We start from the raw sequence: 20,640 nt of genomic DNA, 5'->3' as shown, positions 1-20,640 counted from the left end.
GGTTATTTAGAATCTTCACCAGAGAGCTTTAGTGCATCCCCAAAGTACAACCCCAGGATTCTATAGGACACAGCCATGGCAGTTAAAGAGGATGTATAGTGCTGTTACTGTAATATGAAAGGACTCCTAAAAATAATCTTATGATATAGGTAGGCAGATACCAAAGTAGAGACACCTACACTATAATTGTGTAGACTAAAAGTCTCCAGGCTGGCTCGTAATGCGAAATGCTTCAGTCAGCAAGTGAAAACATGTCTAATGAAACCTTTCCCTATCTGATAGCACTGCCAGCATCCCCCTGGCTTTTTAAATTATTTATTTTACCATGTTATTGTTGTCTTTTACTAGTTTATTGTGCTGTATTTTATTTTTGCAAACTGCTTTCCCAATTTTTAAAAGCGTGTTAACATTTTCTAAAATAAATAAGACACGTTTCTAAATATTCTCTAAATAAATAGTCTCCTTCAAATATTCAGCCATGTAACAAGGAACTTTACATGAAACAGCTTGAAAAAATGCCTATATCAATTGTTGTAAATTATATAAAATCAGCTTGGGAAAAGAGATTGGTGGTTTGGATCTCTGGTGACCAGTTAATCTAACAGAAAGGATTCCTAGTACATCACTGCATCCTTTCTTGTCATTTGAGAAAAATGTGTCCTAACATACCATTTCAGTGTGCATCTCAAAACAGTGTGCAGCTGAATGATGCGGGATGGGCTAATGTGGTGGAAGAAAGAAATGGGGAAACCACTGCTGCTGACCAGTCTTCTTTGGGAGAAAGTCTATAGAAGTTACAGTATAGAGAATATCATCAGTGGACCTTGTGAAAGGTTCATTTGTTTTTGGCTGGCTCAATGCTGCAGCTGCTCTGTGAGCACATGAACACCCTGTCTTAGCACTGAATACGAACAAGAGCTGTACGCCTTTCATTGATATATTTTTCAAAATCTTCCTCACTTCCTGGGAATGAAGCTTTGTCCCTCTTAGGGAGAAATCAACAATCCAGCAGAGCAAGCATTAAAAACTATGATTATGAACCATTGTATTTAAATTAGAGATAATCTTGGGTACAATGGGGGAGCTGGCTCTGGGTGTGGCCCTTGAGAAAAGCCGTAATTTCCTCTACCATTGTCACTCTGCTGTCCTTGATTGCCACCAGCCACAAATTCCAGTGATTTACTGAACCACAGGGTATAATTTGCACCACGTGTGGGGAGTTACAGCTCCACCAAGCATCCCCCCCTTCAGAGGGGCTGGTGATGGGCTGTCAGCTGGGCTTTGTTACTTTCAGTTCATGAACAATCACATTTGCTTCTTTCCTTGAAAATGTGTGAGGAGCAGGGCAGGGGCCAAAAGCACCAGATTGACTTCCTAATTCTAGTTGATCAAAAATCAAGAGTGTGTCCATCCAGCATTCACTAGCTATAGCATTAAAACTATTTTGTCCTTTTTAGAATACATTGCAGCTACACTTTCAGAGACTCTGAGAGGGCAGGAAATAGACATTTCCTAACAATTATTATGATGATATATTCTGTTTGTCTCCCAAGGAACTCATTGTGGCATTTTAGCATTACAGCAACCCTTGTGGGTAGCTTGAGAAAATTTGTCCAAAGGCAACTCAGCTGAACAGGAATCTGAGTCTGGCTTGCTGTAGATTGAGCCCCTGGAACATAATAGCTGCTGCTTGCTACTAGGGATATTAATCATTGCTTTCTTTTTCCATCACCAAATTTCAAAAGTTTTCTTGCTTCTGGGTACATTTTTCACTTTTCAGGATTTATTATGAAAATTTTGTTTGGTAACACACACACACACACACACACACACACACACACACTCCAGTTTATATGAAAATATGTTGTGCACAAAACATGCTGTTGTCTCTACAAAAATATTGCATTTTGTGCCAACCGTACGGTTTATAGCACATAAGATTTTTTTTTAAAAAAATACTAGAACTCTGGAAGCACTTTTTGGGATTAACCATTTCTTCATTGTGTGGAAAAGTGCTTTCTCATCAAGAGTAGAAAACCATTATGAATATTCTTTGCATCATTTTTGATACTGAATAGTGAATGAATATACACACACACATCTATTTTAAGCATTAGCCCTTAAGAAAAATCATTCCAGATTCACAAAATGCCCTGAGGCTTATCATTCTTTGGTATACAGTTTTTCCATATCCAAATATTAGTAAGAGGAATTGAACTGTGTATATATCAGTAGGGTTGTGGTGGCTTAGCGGTTAAGACACCAATTCTGACAATTGGAAGACTGGAAGGCTGGCAGTTTGAGGCCTGAGTGCCGCATGACAGGATGAGCTCCTGTCACTAGTCCCAGCTTCTGCCAACCTAGCAGTTTGAAAGCATGACATTGCAAGTAGATAAATAGGTACCACTTCTCAGTGGGAAGGTAATAGCATTTGTTGCAGTCATGCTGGCCACATGGCCATCAGATCAGTCCTCGACAACATTAGCTCTTCAGCTTAGTAACGGAGATGACCACCGCCCCCTACAGTTGGCTACAACTAGACATTCATGTCAAGGGACTACCTTTATCTTTACTTTTTATATATCAGGTATTAGATGTACATGTTGTCACTCGTCCAGTTAAAATTAGATTAAAACTGCAAGCTTCCCTGCTCCCATGCACACAAAATAACATACCCTCCATCATTTCATGGATAAAAACCAGGGCACATGTGGCCAAGCAACATTAGAGTGTGATGAAGATGGCAGAAGTTATCAATGAGGATAAACAAGCAAGGAGAGGCTACAACACCTTGCTTTTGTTTGAGCCTACCAGGAGGGGTAAGATTCTGCCCCCTCCTGTCTGCTGCTTACACTGAATTAACAGTGCAAACTACTTTTGCACTTTGAACTCAGTTTGCATTAGTTAAAGTAAGCTGAGGGGAAAGGGGGAAAGTGGGAGGAGGAGGGAGAAACTTGGAGATCACACAGCAGATTTTGAGGAACTGCTGGAAACAGGAAACATACTATTTTCCTATTTATAACATGATGCAGGGCTTTATCAGATTTTCAGACATTAGCTAACCATCCAAGAAGCCAATAGTAGCACACTCAACTAGGCTATCTTCTGGACAGCAGCAAGGCACTAGCTTATATAAGAACATGCTATATAAGCATGTCCAGCTGATTCACTGACTGATGGTGCAATCCTGTGCAAACTACAGAAATGCTATTGAAGCAGAGGGACTATGTGTTGCTGTACAGTTCAGCTATTGATGTAGTGGATCTATTTTGGCAGTGATTAGTGATTGGATTTTGGCCTGAAATGTGCATCTTGCTAGGGAATAGCACATATGTTATAGATATGCTATAGGTTTTGCAATAAGATTCCCATTGTAGCTCACATTTGGTTTTGCCCTCACATTACTACATCCAGTTCTGGGCACCACAATTCAATTAGGATGTTGACAAGCTGGAGTGTGTCCAAAGGAGGATGACCAAAATGGTGAAAGTTTAGAAACCATGCCCTGTCAGAAGCAATTTAGGGAGCTAAGTATGTTTAGCTTGGAGAAGAGAAAGTTAAGAGGTGATATGATAGCCTTGTTTACATATTTGAAGAGATGCCATATTGAGGATGGAGGAAGCTTGTTTTCTGCTTCTCCAGAGACTAGGACATGGAGCAGTGGGTGCAAACTACAGAAAAAGAGATTCCGCCTCAATATTAGGAAGAACTTCCTGACAGTAAGAGTTGTTTGACAGTAGAACACAATCCCTCAGAATGTAGTAGAATCTCCTTCTTTCGAGGTTTTCAAACAGAGGCTGGATGGCCATCAGTCGATGGTCCTCTGATTGTGTGTTCCTACATGAAAGGTGGATGGACTGGTTGTGCCTTGAGGTCTCTTCCAATTCTATGATTCTATGACTCTACCTGGTGGGGGATATATTTATTTTTGTGTAAACTATTTTTGTGAAACAGATGGCGTTCTCTTAGTACATTGTCTGCTGCTCTAGTTCTTGTTGGTTGTCTCAAGAAGCCAAACTGTGGTTTGATTTTTGTTGTTGTTGTTGTTGTTGTTGTTGGTTGATAAAAAGACAAAAGATGTACAAACATTTGATGTATGATGGAATGCCATGTCATCTTACTTTTCTTCATGTTATACTTATTTAGCATTGCATTGTGCCCTGACAACCAATGTGAAAGGTACAAACTCTTGGCAATCAGATATTTTTTATGAATTTATGCAAGATAGAGACATTAAACTAGTCAGTGTGGGATGATTATTTTAGAATTGCTCTCATCTTTTATATTTGTTGTTCTTGGACTTCACAACGTATGTACCTTTTCCTGCTGCAGAAATAAACCTCTATTTTTACTCCTTGTTCACATTGTTTTTACTGATTTGAACCAATCTGTAGTGAAAACTGAGGAGAGAGTAAATCTCTGATATGCTTAATGCTGACTTAATCTCTAAAACACATTTTAATCTCTTTGCAGGACTGAATCAGTGGCTGAGAAGATGCTGACTAATTGGTTTGCTTTTCTTCTCCATAAATTCCTAAAGGTAAAGGGCCAACCACTTACTTCATCCCTCAGCCCATTTCCTTTGTTCCATGTTCCTGGGTTCTGGTTTGAACTCTGTTTTGACTTATTAAATTGCCGCTGCAAGCCAAATCAACAGATAAGGAATATCAGCCAGGGGAAGTAGTGTCACTGGGGGGATGCGGAGTGTGTAGACCGCACCAGTGGCACTCCAGAAAGGGGGTGGGGTGAGACCCAGTCAGGTCCTTCTGCACTATCTCACACTCTCTGGGTGTGCATACACCACTCCTTGTCCCATGCACATGCCACATTCATCTCACCCTCCCCCCATGCACCTCCTGGTGCCCCGCACGCATCTGCCTCTCCTTCCCCCCCATGGGCACCACTCCTTTGCACCTGCAGGCAAGAGGGAGTATGCACTGTCCCAAGAAGCCTCAGCCACAGAAGTCCCACCCAGTGCAGGAACACTACTGGCCAGGGGAGTATGAAGAGAGGCCAGATCACAACAGTGTGAACAGATGCAGCTTTAGTTTTTTGCCTGTCTGAGATTTTGAAGTGTGAGTCTCTCCTGACTGTTCTGCAGCCATGGATTCTGGCTTATTGATGGTGGTGGTCAGAATTCTGTAAAATAATATTAATACTCTGTCAGGACTTCCTTATGAGGAACTAGGATGATTTAAGATTACTGAACAATTATTCCATTAGCATTTGGTCTTCTAGATTACATTATAAATCTAAAATTTCAGACAGTAGTAAATTTCATACAGTAGTAAACAAAGCAGCATCAAGGGAAACAGATATAAAAGATTACAAGTGGACAAGAGAAGAGGAAAAATAGTATAGTAGTTTTCCCAAGCCTGCTGAGTTAAATTCATACCTCATGTACTTTGCAATGCATTCTGCACAGCTAAATATTTCTCTTTCATTTGGACATAAGGTGTTGTTTATGACCTCAGTCAAATTGTTAGTCTCACTTAGGTGGATCCACTGAATCAGTACAATTTACATAACGGTTGAATCAGTGGGTCTACTGTAGTTGAGACTAACAGTTGGGTGCAGTTCTATGGTTAATTCAGATGGATGGAGAATACAAATGCCCATTCTAATTGTCAACAGTTGTCCCAATTTGGCAGGGACAGTTTCAGTCTTCTCAGGTCCCATTTTAAGCTTCTTTTATAATGTCTCATTTATCTGTTTGTTTGTTTGTTATAAATTTGTATCACCTCCCAGCCCACAAGGGCTCTGAAGGCGGTGAACCCTGCCCCCCTTTATCCTCAAATTACTTCGATTGCTGCAAACTGAGTTCAAAGTAAAAAAAAGTAGTTTGCACTGAATTAATTCAGCAGGAGGGAAAGTACAAGAAAGAACAGTCTTGCCCTTTTCAGCAAGCTCAGAGAAAAGCAAACTACTGCAACCTCTCCTAACACATGTTCTTCCTCATTAATAACTTTTGCCATCTTGATCACACTCTGATGTTGCTAGCCCACACATGTCCTACTTTTCATTTTTGAAATTTTGGAAGATATGTGTCAGTTAGGGTTGGCAGATCTCAGGGCCCAGTCCTAAGTCTCTGGTTTTCATGGCCGTTTCCAGGCAGAAGAAACAGATGTAGAACTTTACCGCATTGCCCCCTGGGACATGATGGGGGCGTGATGAAAGAGAGTGGGATGAGAACAGAATGGGTGCTATCACCCGTTCTACTGCACAGCAGAACATCAACACCCGAAGTTCCTATTGTGTTCTGGATCCATCCCAGAAGAGGCGATTTTCAGGAACGCTTCTAAACAGTTCCTGAAAATCGCCTCCTCTGGGACGGGTCCGGAACACAATAGGAACTTCCAGCAGCGGCGGCAGCGTTCTGCTGTGCGGTAGAATGGGTGATAGCACCCATTCTCATTCCACTCCCTTTCATCACGCCCTCATAATGTCCCAGGGGGTAATACGGTAAGGTCTGTAAATTCACCAGTTTGGATGGCCTCATCTCTGTGCAAACTCCACTAGTAGACCAGCAGCATGCCACTCTAGTAGTGTTTGCAAGGCTTAATGGATTGGTTATTGCAACTCACAAAGACTCTCCAGGAAGTTTGTGTTTTTATTTATTCTGCATCCTCCTCCCTTCTTAATCATTGTGGTCCCAGTGCTTACCCTCTGTTCTGTTCTTCATCCACCTTTTGACTAGGAGCGAGTAGGCTAGATTAACTGTTCCTTGTTCCATCTACTTAAGGATGTGAGGAGGTATGATCTCTTCATTTCACTTTGTTCTGGAAAGATTTCTGTCACAATTTCCAAACAGGAAAATGTGTTCAATTTCTCTTGTTCTCAGTCTCTTTCTTTTGTACTTTCTCTGAATGAAAATCTGTGAATGACTGTGGTTGGTACTTAATGCATAATTATTAATGATATAACAGGAGGTCATACCTAGGACTCAGATTTTGGCCTAGAAATCTCAAGGCCTGGGACAATCCTGAGCTGAGAACCCTAGTGTCAACCCATTTGATTTTGTGGCATTCTACAATGCTAAAAGACTTTTATACCCTTTCTATAATATGTGTTGTAATTATTGTTTATGTGGCCACTTCACTGTACATTATGCTTTTCAGAGCTCCCCAGGTGTAAAAATAGACAATAGTCTGTCTTCAAGGAGCACACAATCTAAACTTTAAAAAATGTGGTAAACAGAAAAAAGAAGACAACAGTAGGAAAGGATAAATATGAAAAAGTGCAATATGATTGAAATCTGAAACATGGATTAAGGGGGAAAACCAAAGGCCTTGTGAAAAAGACAAATTTTGAGGAGTGTGCTGATGCAGCAGACATACATGATTAGAAAAGGGGCTCTATGCATGCACAGGAAACAAGAGAAAATGTGTGGGGTCATGTTGAAAGACAAAAGACCTTTTGTTAGGTGATGGTGGTCTGAAGGTGGAAAATTTATGGAAAGGAAGAGAACAAGGAAGAAAGGCCTATAGTAGGATGGGGCAAGGCCATGGAAACCTTTAAAGGGGAGGACAAATAGCTTACGCTAGATATGGAATAAGACAGGAAGGCAGTGGAGGGCTTTGGAGGGGTTATAACGTGTTCTGAGTTCTTAGATCGATAAATAATTTTGTCAAGAGAGTTTTATAGATATGGAAGAAGAATGACAAGTAAAAGAAGAAGATCAAGAAGAAGAATGCAGCAATCACATTAGCCACCTAACTGTAACCAGTGTTATATTCAGAGAGTTCAGAAGGAAATGGTGAATATTTGTAATATCACAGAATACAGTGTATCACAGCTTTGGGGTTGTTTAAATGTGAGCAGCAAAGAAAACAGAAAAATCAAAGATTCTCTATTTGCTATAATGGCTTATTTTTTCTTGATTTTCATAGTTGTTTAGAGGAATACAGTCTCTGTAAATGTTTCATATTTAATGCCATGTTATGTTGCATTTTAACTGGCTGACCGTTCAGGGAGGTGATGCAATGAAAATGTCATTACAACTCATAATAAATACATCCTTTCAGGATGGGATATTTCCATCTTCACTAAAACAAGCTATAGTGAAACTGATATTGAAAAAGCTCTCCCTAGATCCCCAGTTGAGAAACAATTACAGACCTGTCTCCCTTTTACCATTCTTGGGCAAGGTGATCAAGAGGGCAGTCACCGTCCAACTCCAAGCAGTCTTGGACGAAGCTGATTATCTGGACCCATTTCAAACTGGCTTCAGAGCGAGATATGGAGACGGCCATGGTTGTCTTAGTCGATGATCTCCATCTGGGCATCGACAGGGGAAGTGTGACCCAGTTGGTGCTCTTGGACATCTCAGCGGCCTTCGATACCATTGACCACGGTATCCTTCTGGAATGCCTGAGGGAGTTAGGTACAGTATCGGGGGCACTGCGCTACAGTGGTTCGTTCCTACCTCTCAGGCACATTCCAGATGGTGATGCTGGGAGACAGCTGCTCCTCAAAGAGAGATATGACATCTGGTGTCCCTCAAGGTGCCATTCTGTCCCCCATGCTATTTAACATTTACATGAAGCTGCTGGGAGAGATCACCAGAGTCATAGAGCACAGTGTTATCAGTATGCTGATGACACCCAGATCTATCTCTCTATGTCTCCAACTGATACAGTGACTAAGGTTGGCATCTCTCCTCTGGATGCCTGCCTGGGGTCAGTAATGGGCTGGATGAGGGAAAACAAACTCAGGCTGAATCCAGTAAAAACAGAGGTACTCATGATAGGCACCCCAAGTCCAGGGATGGAGATTTGTCACCCAGTCCTGGATGGGGTCACGCTTACCCCTAAGGACAAAGTTCGCAGCTTGGGAGTACTCCTGGACTCATCCCTATAGTTATCATCTCAAGTGGATGCAATGGTCAGGAGTGCTTGGTACCAGCTTAAGCTGATATGCCAACTGCGTCCCTACCTGGACCGAAAGGACCTTGAAATGGTGGTACACGCACTGGTAATCTCTCACATATACTTCTGTAATGCGCTCTACATGGGGCTACCTTTGTACCAGGTTCGGAAGCTTCAATTAATTCAAAATGAAGCAGCCAGACTGATCACTGGAACTTCCAGGTCAGATCATATAACACCTGTCCTAAAATCCTTACACTGGCTGCCAATTTGCTTCCGGGCGCAATACAAAGTGTTGGTTGTTACCTTTAAAGTCCTACATGGCTTGGGCCCGAGTTACTTGAGGAAACGCCTCTCCCTACACAATCTGCCCCACACCCTCAGGACAACAGGGAAGAATCTGTTAGACTACCCAAAGGTCAGACTAACAGTTACTTCCAAAAGAGCATATACAGCTATGGCCCCCAGGTTATGGAACAATCTGCCGGAGGAGATCCGTCTCATCCCAACCCTAGATTCCTTTAAGAAGGCACTAAAGACAGATCTCTTCCGGCGGGCATACCCACCTGACCTTCTATAAAGAACTTTAGGAAACCCCACTTCCGGTCATAACAGCATAACTGAGCGCTGCCCTGCGATTACTGTAATTGAAATTTTTATACTTTGTGATATTTTTATGATATGTATTTTAGACATGGTTACCTGTATGGAGATTTTTGGTTGTAATCCCACTTCAATCTTTTGGGAAAAGCAGGAAAATACAAATGAACTTCTTATTATTATTATTATTATTATTATTATTATTATTATTATGTTGCTTTTTCTCCTCACAAAATGTTGCAAAAAACAAACTTACATCCATCTAGAAACTGTGGCTGTTTCTATATCACATTACATAATCAGTAGGTACCAAAAATGTGTCAGCTCAGCTCAACCCACATCATTTATGAGGGTAGATTAATTAAAGATCAGCAGAGTTGTGTAGACATTTTAAAACTGAGCATGTTTGCCACCTATTGTCTGTCTTGGAGAACTTCTGTCTTTATTAATGTGGGAATTATCCTGTGTTCTGCATCCAACAGGAATGTGCTGGAGAGCCACTCTTCATGTTGTACTGTGCCATCAAGCAACAGATGGAGAAAGGGCCAATTGATGCTATTACAGGGGAGGCCCGTTATTCCCTAAGTGAGGACAAGTTGATCCGGCAGCAGATTGAGTACAAAACTCTAGTGAGTGGGTGCCTTCTCTAAACAGCCATTAGCTGTCATGGGGAACATGCAAAGTACTTGTCAACCAGGGCTGGGCGTGGATTAAACAGGAAAGTTAGGTGAAATGTTTTGTCCTCTGTGAGTCCCTCTGTATAATGGTGGAACTTCTCAAAGATAATCATTGTATAATGAAAATTCTGAGCATGTATACAGCCAGAGAGGCCTCCTGTGAAACAATGAGGGGCCCAGCCGACAGGAATGCCTTGCTGGGGAGAAATAAAAATAGAGAATTGTTTTTTATAATATTTTAGTTGATACATGAATTTCATTGGTAGGTCTTTCCCTGTCCATTACATTAGCTGGCATGCAGTACAGATTTACCAGGACTCCTGGAACATTTTCTGGTTGCCTCCTCCTTGGATCAGTATACAGTGCCCAATGTTCCACTCCATTTCCACCTGTGGAAAGAGTGTCCCAATAATCCCAGATATGCCCTACCTATTGGTGATAGAATAGGGCTCTGATATGCTCCACAAATTAGTATTGTTGTGGTTTACAATTATTTCCCTATATTCCTAAAATCAAGGTGGCAAACATGGCTCTTTCCCCCCACCAATGCTCAAATTAACCCTGTGAGAAAAAGACAGGCTCATAGCCCTGTTTAAATATTTGAAGGGATGTCATATTGAGGAGGGAACAAGCTTGTTTTCTGATGCTCCAGAGAACAGGACCCGGAACAATGGATGCAAGCTCCAGGAAAAGAGATTCCACCTCAACATTAAGAGGAATTTCCTTGCAGTAAGGGTTGTTCAAAAGTGGAACACACTCCCTTGGCGGTTGTTAAACAGAGGCTGGATGGCATCTGTCAGGAATGCTTTGATTGTGAGGTTCCTCCATGGCATGGGGTTGAACTGCGGTATCTTCCAACACTATGATTCTATGATTCTAGAACATGGATCTGCCAAGTCCCTGACCAACATTATAATCATTACATACTACTGCCTGGCTCTCCTCCTGTCTTCTCTGTTACTGACACACATACCCATGCACACACTGAAAAGGATAATAAATATTAGTGGAAATAAGTTTTAGCTGTACCAGTTAGTTCATAACTTTACTTTAAGTACTGTGGCTGCTTTGGTTCCATGATTTATTGGCTCTTTATGTGAGTTGATTCATGTTTACAGGCTTTATCCACTTGTGTAAGTTATAACCACACCTATAAGATTTGTGCATGTATATGTGTTGAACTGTTCTGAAAATATCCCCTGATACTGCCAGGTCTGCATCTCTACATCCTTTCTGTGTTGTCCAAAATTATTCTCCCATTTTAAAATATATTAAGGTTCAGGAATGAGATATTTATGGGAACAACATTGTTAATAACATATCCAGTTTATGATGCAAAGTATTATGGCTACACAGAGATAGTTTCCTTCATGATATTTTCTGAATTCAGTTTAATATTCACATTCATTTTTCTTTATAGATCTTGAATTGTGTGAATCCTGACAATGAGAACAGTCCTGAGATTCCTGTGAAGGTGCTGAACTGTGACACCATCACTCAAGTCAAAGAGAAGATTCTGGATGCAGTATATAAAAATGTCCCATACTCACAGAGGCCACGAGCTGTCGACATGGACTTGGGTAGGAACATCCTTGTTTAGAGAGATTTGCAGATGGCCTTGACATGTGCCTTTCAGAAGTTTATCATAGTCAAAGAGAATAATTTTTGACTGCAAAAATGACATAGAGTTATGTACCACCTTTAAGGCTAACAAATTTATTATAACAAGGCTTTTTGTGGAGTATAATCCATTTCATCAGATGCATAGCATAAAATGTTAGATGCCCAGAGCAAACTTTTTTAGTTTTATATACCTGCAGTATTCTTCCTTAGCACATTTCCTGTGTAAAGCAGTAACATGGGAACTCAATATTTTATACAAAAAGAGCTTGTATCTATTTGTATTGTGATATATATAATTCTAGGGATGTTATTACTGTAGCCCAAGGCTGGTCCAGTCCTTTGCAATGTTCTCAGTGAATGTGATATCAGGTCCTCCTTCCTCCACTACTCCTAAGCAGTGTGGCCTTTGGATATTAACTCATTAGGTTGCCTTATCTTCTAGACCCCCCTTAGTAAGCACTTTGCATAGGTTAGAAAAGGCAGCTCAAGCAATATGGCCCCAAACTCTTGGGATTAGTTTCACCTCACCTACTGTCCACCTTTCGTATCTACAGGGGATCCATTCCACACATACACAGACACACGAATAAGGAAAAATATGTGACCTTGATTCTCATTGTCCTCAATAGCAGATGTGACATGTGAAGTGCACACAACCCCATTGAAAGCAACAGGGCTTGCCATCCGTAGATGCTTAAATCCATGGAGGGCAAGACCATGGATATCAAGGATCCAATGTATAAGGAATCAATCTGCATTAGCATCAGCCATTGGGTTTGCTCAGGAATTAGAAGAATAATATTTTAATCTGTTATTTCTTCCTTAAAAATCAGTATTTCAGAGAAGTGCTAATATTTGTGCTTTTGACACTGACTGTCTTACATGCTTTTTTTTCCCTTGCAGAGTGGCGCCAGGGCCGAATAGCACGTGTGGTTCTTCAGGATGAAGACATAACTACCAAGATTGAAGGTGACTGGAAGCGACTAAACACCTTGATTCATTATCAGGTGAGTGAGCAAAACCTAGCATGAAGCCCATAGAAGCCAACTAAATGGAAGACAGTGGGGGAAACCTCACTAAAAGCCCAGAAATGTAATTCTTCAGCATCTCTTCTAACAAGACAGGCAGGAAGAGTCACAGTCTTTTGATAAAACAGATAGTTCAATGTGTTCAGATATTAAAGGAGAAAATAGCCTTGACATACATCTCACAGCAACAAGCAGAGCTGAAAATTGACTAAATTAAAAATGTCAGCTGTGCTCATAAGACAGACAGCATATTGCTGAGCTCTCAGCACTAAGGGGCCAATATAGTAATTGGCATGCTAGAAACCTAGGTCTGGAGTGCAACAGAGGAGTGTGTTGTCAAAGAAGAGGCTGTAGGCTGAAGATTATGCAGCTGGAGTCATAGCCATAACCAGAATATCAGGCTGTATGGGCAATTTTTTTTCTACCCGTTCAAATACAAAGCTATATTACAGCCACTTTTAGGAAAACTGCCCCATTTTGTATGCCATTGATCGCATCCATTCATATTGTGACTATCTGACCTCAATTCTATACCACAGAAACAGTCTTCCACAGAGGCAAAGAAGAGAGTATTACACTGTAGTCCATTTGCTATACCATGCAAGCAAAGGCTTCAACTGGTTTTTTTTTAAAGAGGTAACAGATCTACCAGTATGAATTGCAGATCTATCAGTTGGAGATGCACCACTATGAATTCTCAGCCTGGCCCTTGCACTTATCCAAGTTTAGAATGTAACACAGGAAATGATTGTATTGGGATGGAATTGTATCAGCCCTAGGTGGAACAGCATTCCAAAGAACAGAGGCCCTGTCTGAAAAATCCTATCCATATTATCATTTGTCTCAGTGAAACTTGCATTCATGTCTACTTGAAACCTCCCACTTACTGATTTTTCTAATTATTCACCAGAAACGAATGAAAAATTGACAGTGGCATAGCCAGATGCTTGGAATTTAATTCAGGAAAAGCATCTTGATTTTTATCAGGTTTGCATTATGTGAGAGATTTAATGGAATTATTATTAGTCCCTTGTGGTCCAAAATTATATGATTCTTACAAAATTTTTGGATGCAGTATCTTCTGGAGTAGAAAAGATTTTCTCATCATTGTGTCTTTTGGATTCCCCCACACCCATCCTATCAGTTTCTGTTAAATTTAGTTAACCACACAACTACGCATTGGAATAAGTCAGGAAGTGATAGTCAGTTATCTGGTATCTACATTGTAAACACCATCACATCAGTTATTTTGTCAGGTAGCAGGGGTGTACAATTATGTTTATGCACATGAAAACATGGGTGTAAAGAAGAGAAAAGAGAGCCCAAATTTTAAACATCAGAAGTGTTTTTTAGCTGCAGGAAATGGTCTTCAGCACAATGAGCAGGGATTAAGCATTGGACTATGACTCTGGAGAGCAGGGTTTGAATCCACACTCAACCATGAAAACACATTAGGTGACCTTGGGCAAGTCACACTTTTTCATCCTCAGATTATGGCAATGGTAAATGCCCTTTGAAGAAACAAGCCAACAAACCCCTGTGATAGGTTTGCCTTAGGGTCGCCATAAATTGGCAACAACTCGATCCTTGTCCTTCATAGCTAGCAGCTCAGGGGGGAACGGCTGTAACTATTATGTTACGCCGTATAATTAATTTATCTTTCAGGGAAGGGTGGTTTCCATCCAGTCTAAAATTGGCCACTGTAAAACCTTTGTTAAAAAAGCCCTCCCTAGACCCCCTGATTCGAAATAACTATTGGCCTGTCTCGCTGCTGCCTTTTTTAGGGAAGGTGATTGAGAGGGCGGTTGCCTTCAGCTTCAAGCGATCTTGGATGAAATGGATTTTCTAGACCCATTTCAAACTGGCTTCCGGGCAGGCTATGGAATTGAGACTGCCATGGTCGCCCTAGTCGATGATCTCCGTCTGGGCATGGACAGGGGTAGCGTGTCCCTGTTAGTGCTTTTGGACATCTCAGCGGCTTTTGATACCATCAACCATGGTATCCTTCTGGAACGCCTGAGGGAGTTAGGTATCGGGGGCACTGCACTCCAGTGGTTCCGTTCCTACCTCTCGGGTAGATTCCAGATGGTGCAGCTGGGGGACTGTTGTTCCGATAGGAGGTTGCTTACATCTGGCGTCCCTCAAGGAGCAATTTTGTCCCCCATGCTATATAACATTTACATGAAACCACTGGGAGATATCATCCGGAGACCCGGGGCGCGGTGTTATCAGTACGCTAATGACACCCAAATATGTTTCTCTGTGTCTCCGACTGATGCAATGACTAGGGACAGCATCTCTCCTCTAAATGCCTGTCTAGAGTTTGTAATGGGCTGGATGAGGGGAAACAGACTCAGTCTGAATCCAGAGAAAACAGAAGTACTCATGATAGGTTCTCCAGGCCCGGGAAAGGAGATTGACCCACCTGTCCTGAATGGGGTCACGCTCCCCCTGAAGGACTCAGTTCACAGTCTGGGGGTGCTTCTGGACTCATCACTCCACCTTACATCTCAGGTGGATGCGACAGTCAGGAGCACCTGTTACCAGCTTCGGCTGATACGCCAGCTGCGACCCTACCTGGGCCGGGAGGACCTTGAAACGGTGGTGCATGCTCTGTCTCGGCCCCGCAGATTTGAAACTCTCTTTCCGATGAGCTCCACTCTGTTACCTCCCTTGACCTGTTTAGGAAGAAACTTAAGACCTATCTCTTCCAACAGGCTTTCCCCCATGTGTCTTGACATCTTTTCCCCATCATATATGCTGCTTTCCGGCTAGTTCTGTCTTTTGGCTATGGTTTTTATTCTCTGTGATTTTATTGTGTTTTTAATTTTAGAATGTTTTTATGATGTTTATATACTGTTGTCCAAATTGTATAATGCTTTATATCCTTGTTGCAACCCGCTTTGATCTCCTTTGGAAAAGCAGGCTATAAATAAACAGTATTATTATTATTATTACTATTAATATTATTATTATTATTATTATTAACTTGAAGGCAAGCAACACACACACCAGGTGCCCCACTGCCCCTTCCCTAAGCTTGTATAATTTGTGAAGGCTATCATTATTGCTATTTCTGAACAATTTCTGAGAACAAGCAAAACCCCAAAACATCTCCTTTTTCATAGTGAAGTTATACATCTTCCTTGGATTACCAGCTTGCTTTGTGTTGGCACTAGTCTTCCTATTAATTCTTATGACTATTGGACATTATGTGCCATAGTACACTGTGCTTCTGAGATGACCATGTGCCCTAAAAACCAGACAGATGAGCACATGGCAGAATTATGGGAGATCATAAATGAAGTTGCTAACACATTCCTTTCAACAGGAGTATTGTTCACTTCAATATGGCAATTGGCTTATATGCATGTAGATTTAAACTTGGGTAATACAAAAGGCCTGGCAGGAACATGCTACTCTGCAATATTCAACAACATTTATTATTAATTTTGCCAAATTTGTGCAGTCCAAGTGTTGAATGGATATTTAAATCTTTACCCATGGTCCATGTGGATTTGTCCATGTAAAGTACAGTAGGCCCTCCATATCTGTGGACTTGCCATCTGCGGATTCCAGCATCCACAGATGGCAAGTCCATGGGTGGAGGGGGTGGCAGAGGAGGAAAAGAAGGATGGAGGAGGAAGAGGCAGGAGTGGAGATTGAGGACAATGGCACTTTGCCACCCCGGCCACCCGAAGCCTACCTCACTGTTTCACCGCATCAGAAGGCAAGAGGTTGCCTCTTCCTCCTCTTCCTGTTCACCCACCACCTCTTCCTCCTCCCTCCTCCTCTACCCTGACTGCACCTTCATCCTCCTCTTCCTCCATCCTCCTCTTCTTGCCCAGGAGCAACTCCACCACCACCCCCTCCTCCTCCTTTTCCCTGCCAAGACTTCTGTCTTGCTCTTCCTCCTTCCTCCATCCTCCTCCGGTGAAGCAGCGAGGTAGGCTTTGGGTGGCCAGAATAGTGAAGTGCCATTGTCCCCAGTGGTGCTATGGCTGCATGGCCGCGCCACCATTGAGGTCAATAGGACTTGAGCATCCATAGATTTTGGCATCCATGGGGTATCCGGAATAGATCCCCTGTGGATACCAAGGGCTCACTGTACTGTGTTGTGGTTCAAAGGTACATGCATGAATCCAGTGCAATTTTAAGTATGTTTTGCTCAGAAGTATTTTTCTCTCAGAAGTAATAAGCTCAATTTAGCTAAATGAGACACTTCCTTACATTGTAGTCCTATGTGTGCTTTTCCTACTTTAGGTAAACTATTCTACTACTACAGGTAAACTATTCTTACTTGCTTTTAGTGCTAATTCTCTGTCCATTGCAGGTGTACCTGGGGCCACAGATACTATCAATGTCATATATAAAAACCATTTATTTATCTTCAGTCAGCAAACAAGTCAGCCAGGCTCTTAGATACAGCTCCTGGCATCCTCTGCAACCCTTGGCAATACAATAACCCCATTTCCCCAAAGGACTGAGCCTTGTAATGTGTGCAAATGACATTGTCCAGACAAGAATTGCATGGCAGAGGAATTCAATGCATTTTCAATTGTAGGTGCTGATTAGGGTGAAATAGAGAATGCATCAGACTGAGAGTATACTTAACCCTTGTCAAGATAGGGCTCGCTTACCACCAGTGAACCAATGGTTTGGAATATTTGACAGGTGAGGGGTGGATTAAAACCCGAGGGTAGTTGAACATGTCACAACTGCTTCAAGTTTTCTTGTGAAAAAAGAAAGATGTTCTTACAAAGGAATCTGTTGATGAGTCTCTCTCATCTGGCTTTAGCCAGTTTCTCTACTAGATTGGTTTCAGACTGTCCCAATAATGTGGAAGAGTGCTGTAATGGTTGTTGTTTCAACTATATTTCATAAAGCTAAGCAGGATTTGATTTTTCCAGCATTAGGGAGAGAAGACTGAGAAACTCCATGTATGTTGTCATGAGTTCCTCAGAGAAAGGGGAAGATGCAAATGAGGCAAACAAATACTTAAAATTGTTTTGGCTTTAATTCCAGCCTGGGCTGTCTCTAAGGGCTGGAACAGACAAGCAGGCAATCCACATTTTCCAAATGTGGGTTGAGCCTACACAGCCTGCTTCCAAGGCAGTCCAAATAAGCACAGGCCAGCTGCATAGTGCAGCATCAAGCTGTGCCACTGGCTAAAACTTTTTTTGTTACCTCCCCACCATATATGTGCACTGTCACACAAACACACCACCTGTGACCTCCAAGTACCTCTCATATCCTGCTCAGATGCAATCCCATTGCATGACTGCCCTTTTGATCAGCCACATAGTAACATTTGTGATGCTCCACCCATACTAGGCATCGGCACATTGGTGTGTGAATAATGAACTGGCAAAGCACAGTCATGGAGGCCTCCCTACATACCCCCCTGTTGGACTGTCTGCTTTGTATAATTACATCCATTGGAGTTGTCATACTTTCATTTCTTTGCATTGCTGAAGTCCTGTACTCGTTTCATGGTGTTTATTTGCAGCTGTAAAAATGCATATTTTCAGCCTTGAGTCAGACTATCCCATCTTCTTTTTGCTCTGGTTTTAACTCGGGGCATGGCTTTAATCTAAACAGTCTGCCTTCAGAGCAGCTGGAAAACACTTTACTTTGCCCATCTGTTTCATCCCTAAGAGAATGGGAATATTTTACTGTTCCACCCAAAGGCCCTGAAATCTAGCTATGTGCATTATATTGTTCGTTGTTTTGTTTTCTACTTAGTTTCATTGAACTGATTGAAAGTTCACTCAAACACATACTCATTTTCCACAGGTATGGATCCTTAATTACTTGTTCTTGCCTTCCAGAAGAGATACTGGAATTTCTTAGGGATTTAATCTTGAAGAACCAATTTCCATTCCCCTCCCTCTCACTGCAAATTAGTGGCTGTAATTCAAGAGTAATAGTACCAGGAACTTTGCCAGACATGGGCTATGAAGTACTAGTCCAGATATCTGACTTGTTTTCAGTCAGATCCATTCATTGTCTTGTAACTGCATTTTTCTATCCACTAAATGGGACAGCCCGATTCATCAGGCCAACCCAGTTGGCGAGGGAAGGGAGGTGTCCTCTCTGTGGCAGCTTCCTCCTCCGGCTGAGCACTGGGGCCATTCCTGGGCCAGGATTGGTCTTCTGGGCCTTTGTGGGCAGGACATCCGGTGGCTGCTGGGAAACTACATGTACCAGCAGCCTCTGCAGCCAGAAGTCTCTCCCCCAGGCATGGTCAGGGGCCTCCCTGATTGATTGGGAGGCCAGGGGAAGGCGGGACTTCTGCCCTCCCCTCTTCCTATTGGTTATTTGGCCTATTTAAGGCAACGTGGCTTGGGCGGTTGCCATTCCAGCCTGGTTCTCCCCACGCTCCCACCCTTTACTTGGTTTGAGGATTGTGATTGCTGTCACAACTTTCCAGGGGTGGTAGCATGGGCTGTGAATCTGGAGGGTATGGTTTCCAGTGCTTCAGAGCACTGGACTGGGAGTCCCACAGGGACTTAGAGGTGCTAGGAGTGAGAAGGTGTTGCCATTATGGGGGCATCTCCTGATCAGCGTCCCTCGGTGACAAAGGGGCAAAGATGCGGACATGTGATTAGTCGGTTAACCCCTTCTGTCATCCCAGGGCCTGGCCGTGATGGGCAACATGGTTCATCAAGCAACAGGTGGGTTGATTGATGCCATATCCAGACCCATGCATATGGGCCAACCCTACTTGTCAGCTGTATTCAATAAAGTTGTGGCTTTTTCTTCCAATTATGTATCTTGGAAGGTTATCGCATGGGGGGGAAATGTTCCCCGATGCATTCTAATGAGCACGAGCGCAGGCACGCACGGAGTGTGATGGGAACCCGATGGGTCCCAGAACGCTAGTACACCACACGGCGGAACACCGCCGTCACCGCCGGGCGTTCCCATCGGGTTCCCAATGTGTTCCAGGAAGCGCCATTTCTGGGGTCAGTTTCAAAAGCGTTCCCAGAATGCCGCCTCCTGGAACACATTGGGAACCCAATGGGAACGGCCGGCGGCGACAGCGGCGTTCCGCCGTGCGGTAAACTAGCATTCTGGGGCCCATCAGGTTCTCACCACGCTCCGTGCGTGCCTGCGCTCATGCTCGTTAGAACGCATCAGGGAACATTTTTTCCCCCATGCGATAACCTTCTCTATGTTTCCTTCTGGCAATGTCTTCCCCCCTTTCCACCAACTAGACTTATTTCACTCCTACCCAACCTGTCCTTCTCAGTAAGGGCATCAGTACACTCCTTCTTTTGTCAAAATACTATAAGGTTTGGACTTAGGAACGCTGGTGCTGTATTGTTAGAAAATCCCTTATACTGTGGCTTTATACCTGTTTCAGCCTATCTCTGTTGAACATTCTGCTCAACGCTGTCTCCCAAAGTCTCTGAAAATATGCCCCATAACATTACCATTGTGAGGCAGAGTCTGTATGCTAAACAAAACACACAATACATTCAGCATTCCCCCTTTATTTTGAAGCAAATGTCTGCTTTAGAAATCTAGCCTTCTTCATTCACATCTATTGTTACTGGCATAGACTTGCAGGAGACCCTCATTTAGCCACCCACTTAGCTCAGAACTCTTCTTGGAAATTTCCCCAGCAGACCTTTTTACCGATTCCCATCCACTCATAAAACCAAATTTAAGTGCTGTTTGCAGTTTTCAGCCAGCAACATATATTGACTCAGCCAAGATCATTTACCTTGTTGTTGTTAAAAAAAATCCATGGTAAATTATCCTGGCTGAGTCGATATAAGTTGCTGGCTTATTATTATTATTATTATTATTATTATTATTATTATTATTATTATTATT

The 20,640-nt window shown here is 42.4% G+C and overlaps 1 pseudogene; it reads left to right on the top strand.

Annotated features, from left to right (window-relative positions):
- Window positions 1–20,640, top strand: part of LOC121928960 — a 38,023-nt pseudogene that overhangs the window by 6,732 nt on the left and 10,651 nt on the right.

Source organism: Sceloporus undulatus, chromosome 4, assembly GCF_019175285.1.
Source record: "Sceloporus undulatus isolate JIND9_A2432 ecotype Alabama chromosome 4, SceUnd_v1.1, whole genome shotgun sequence".
Lineage (NCBI taxonomy): Eukaryota > Metazoa > Chordata > Lepidosauria > Squamata > Phrynosomatidae > Sceloporus > Sceloporus undulatus.
Note: the sequence above shows the minus strand (reverse complement) of the source record. Positions and strands in the feature narration are given on the sequence as shown.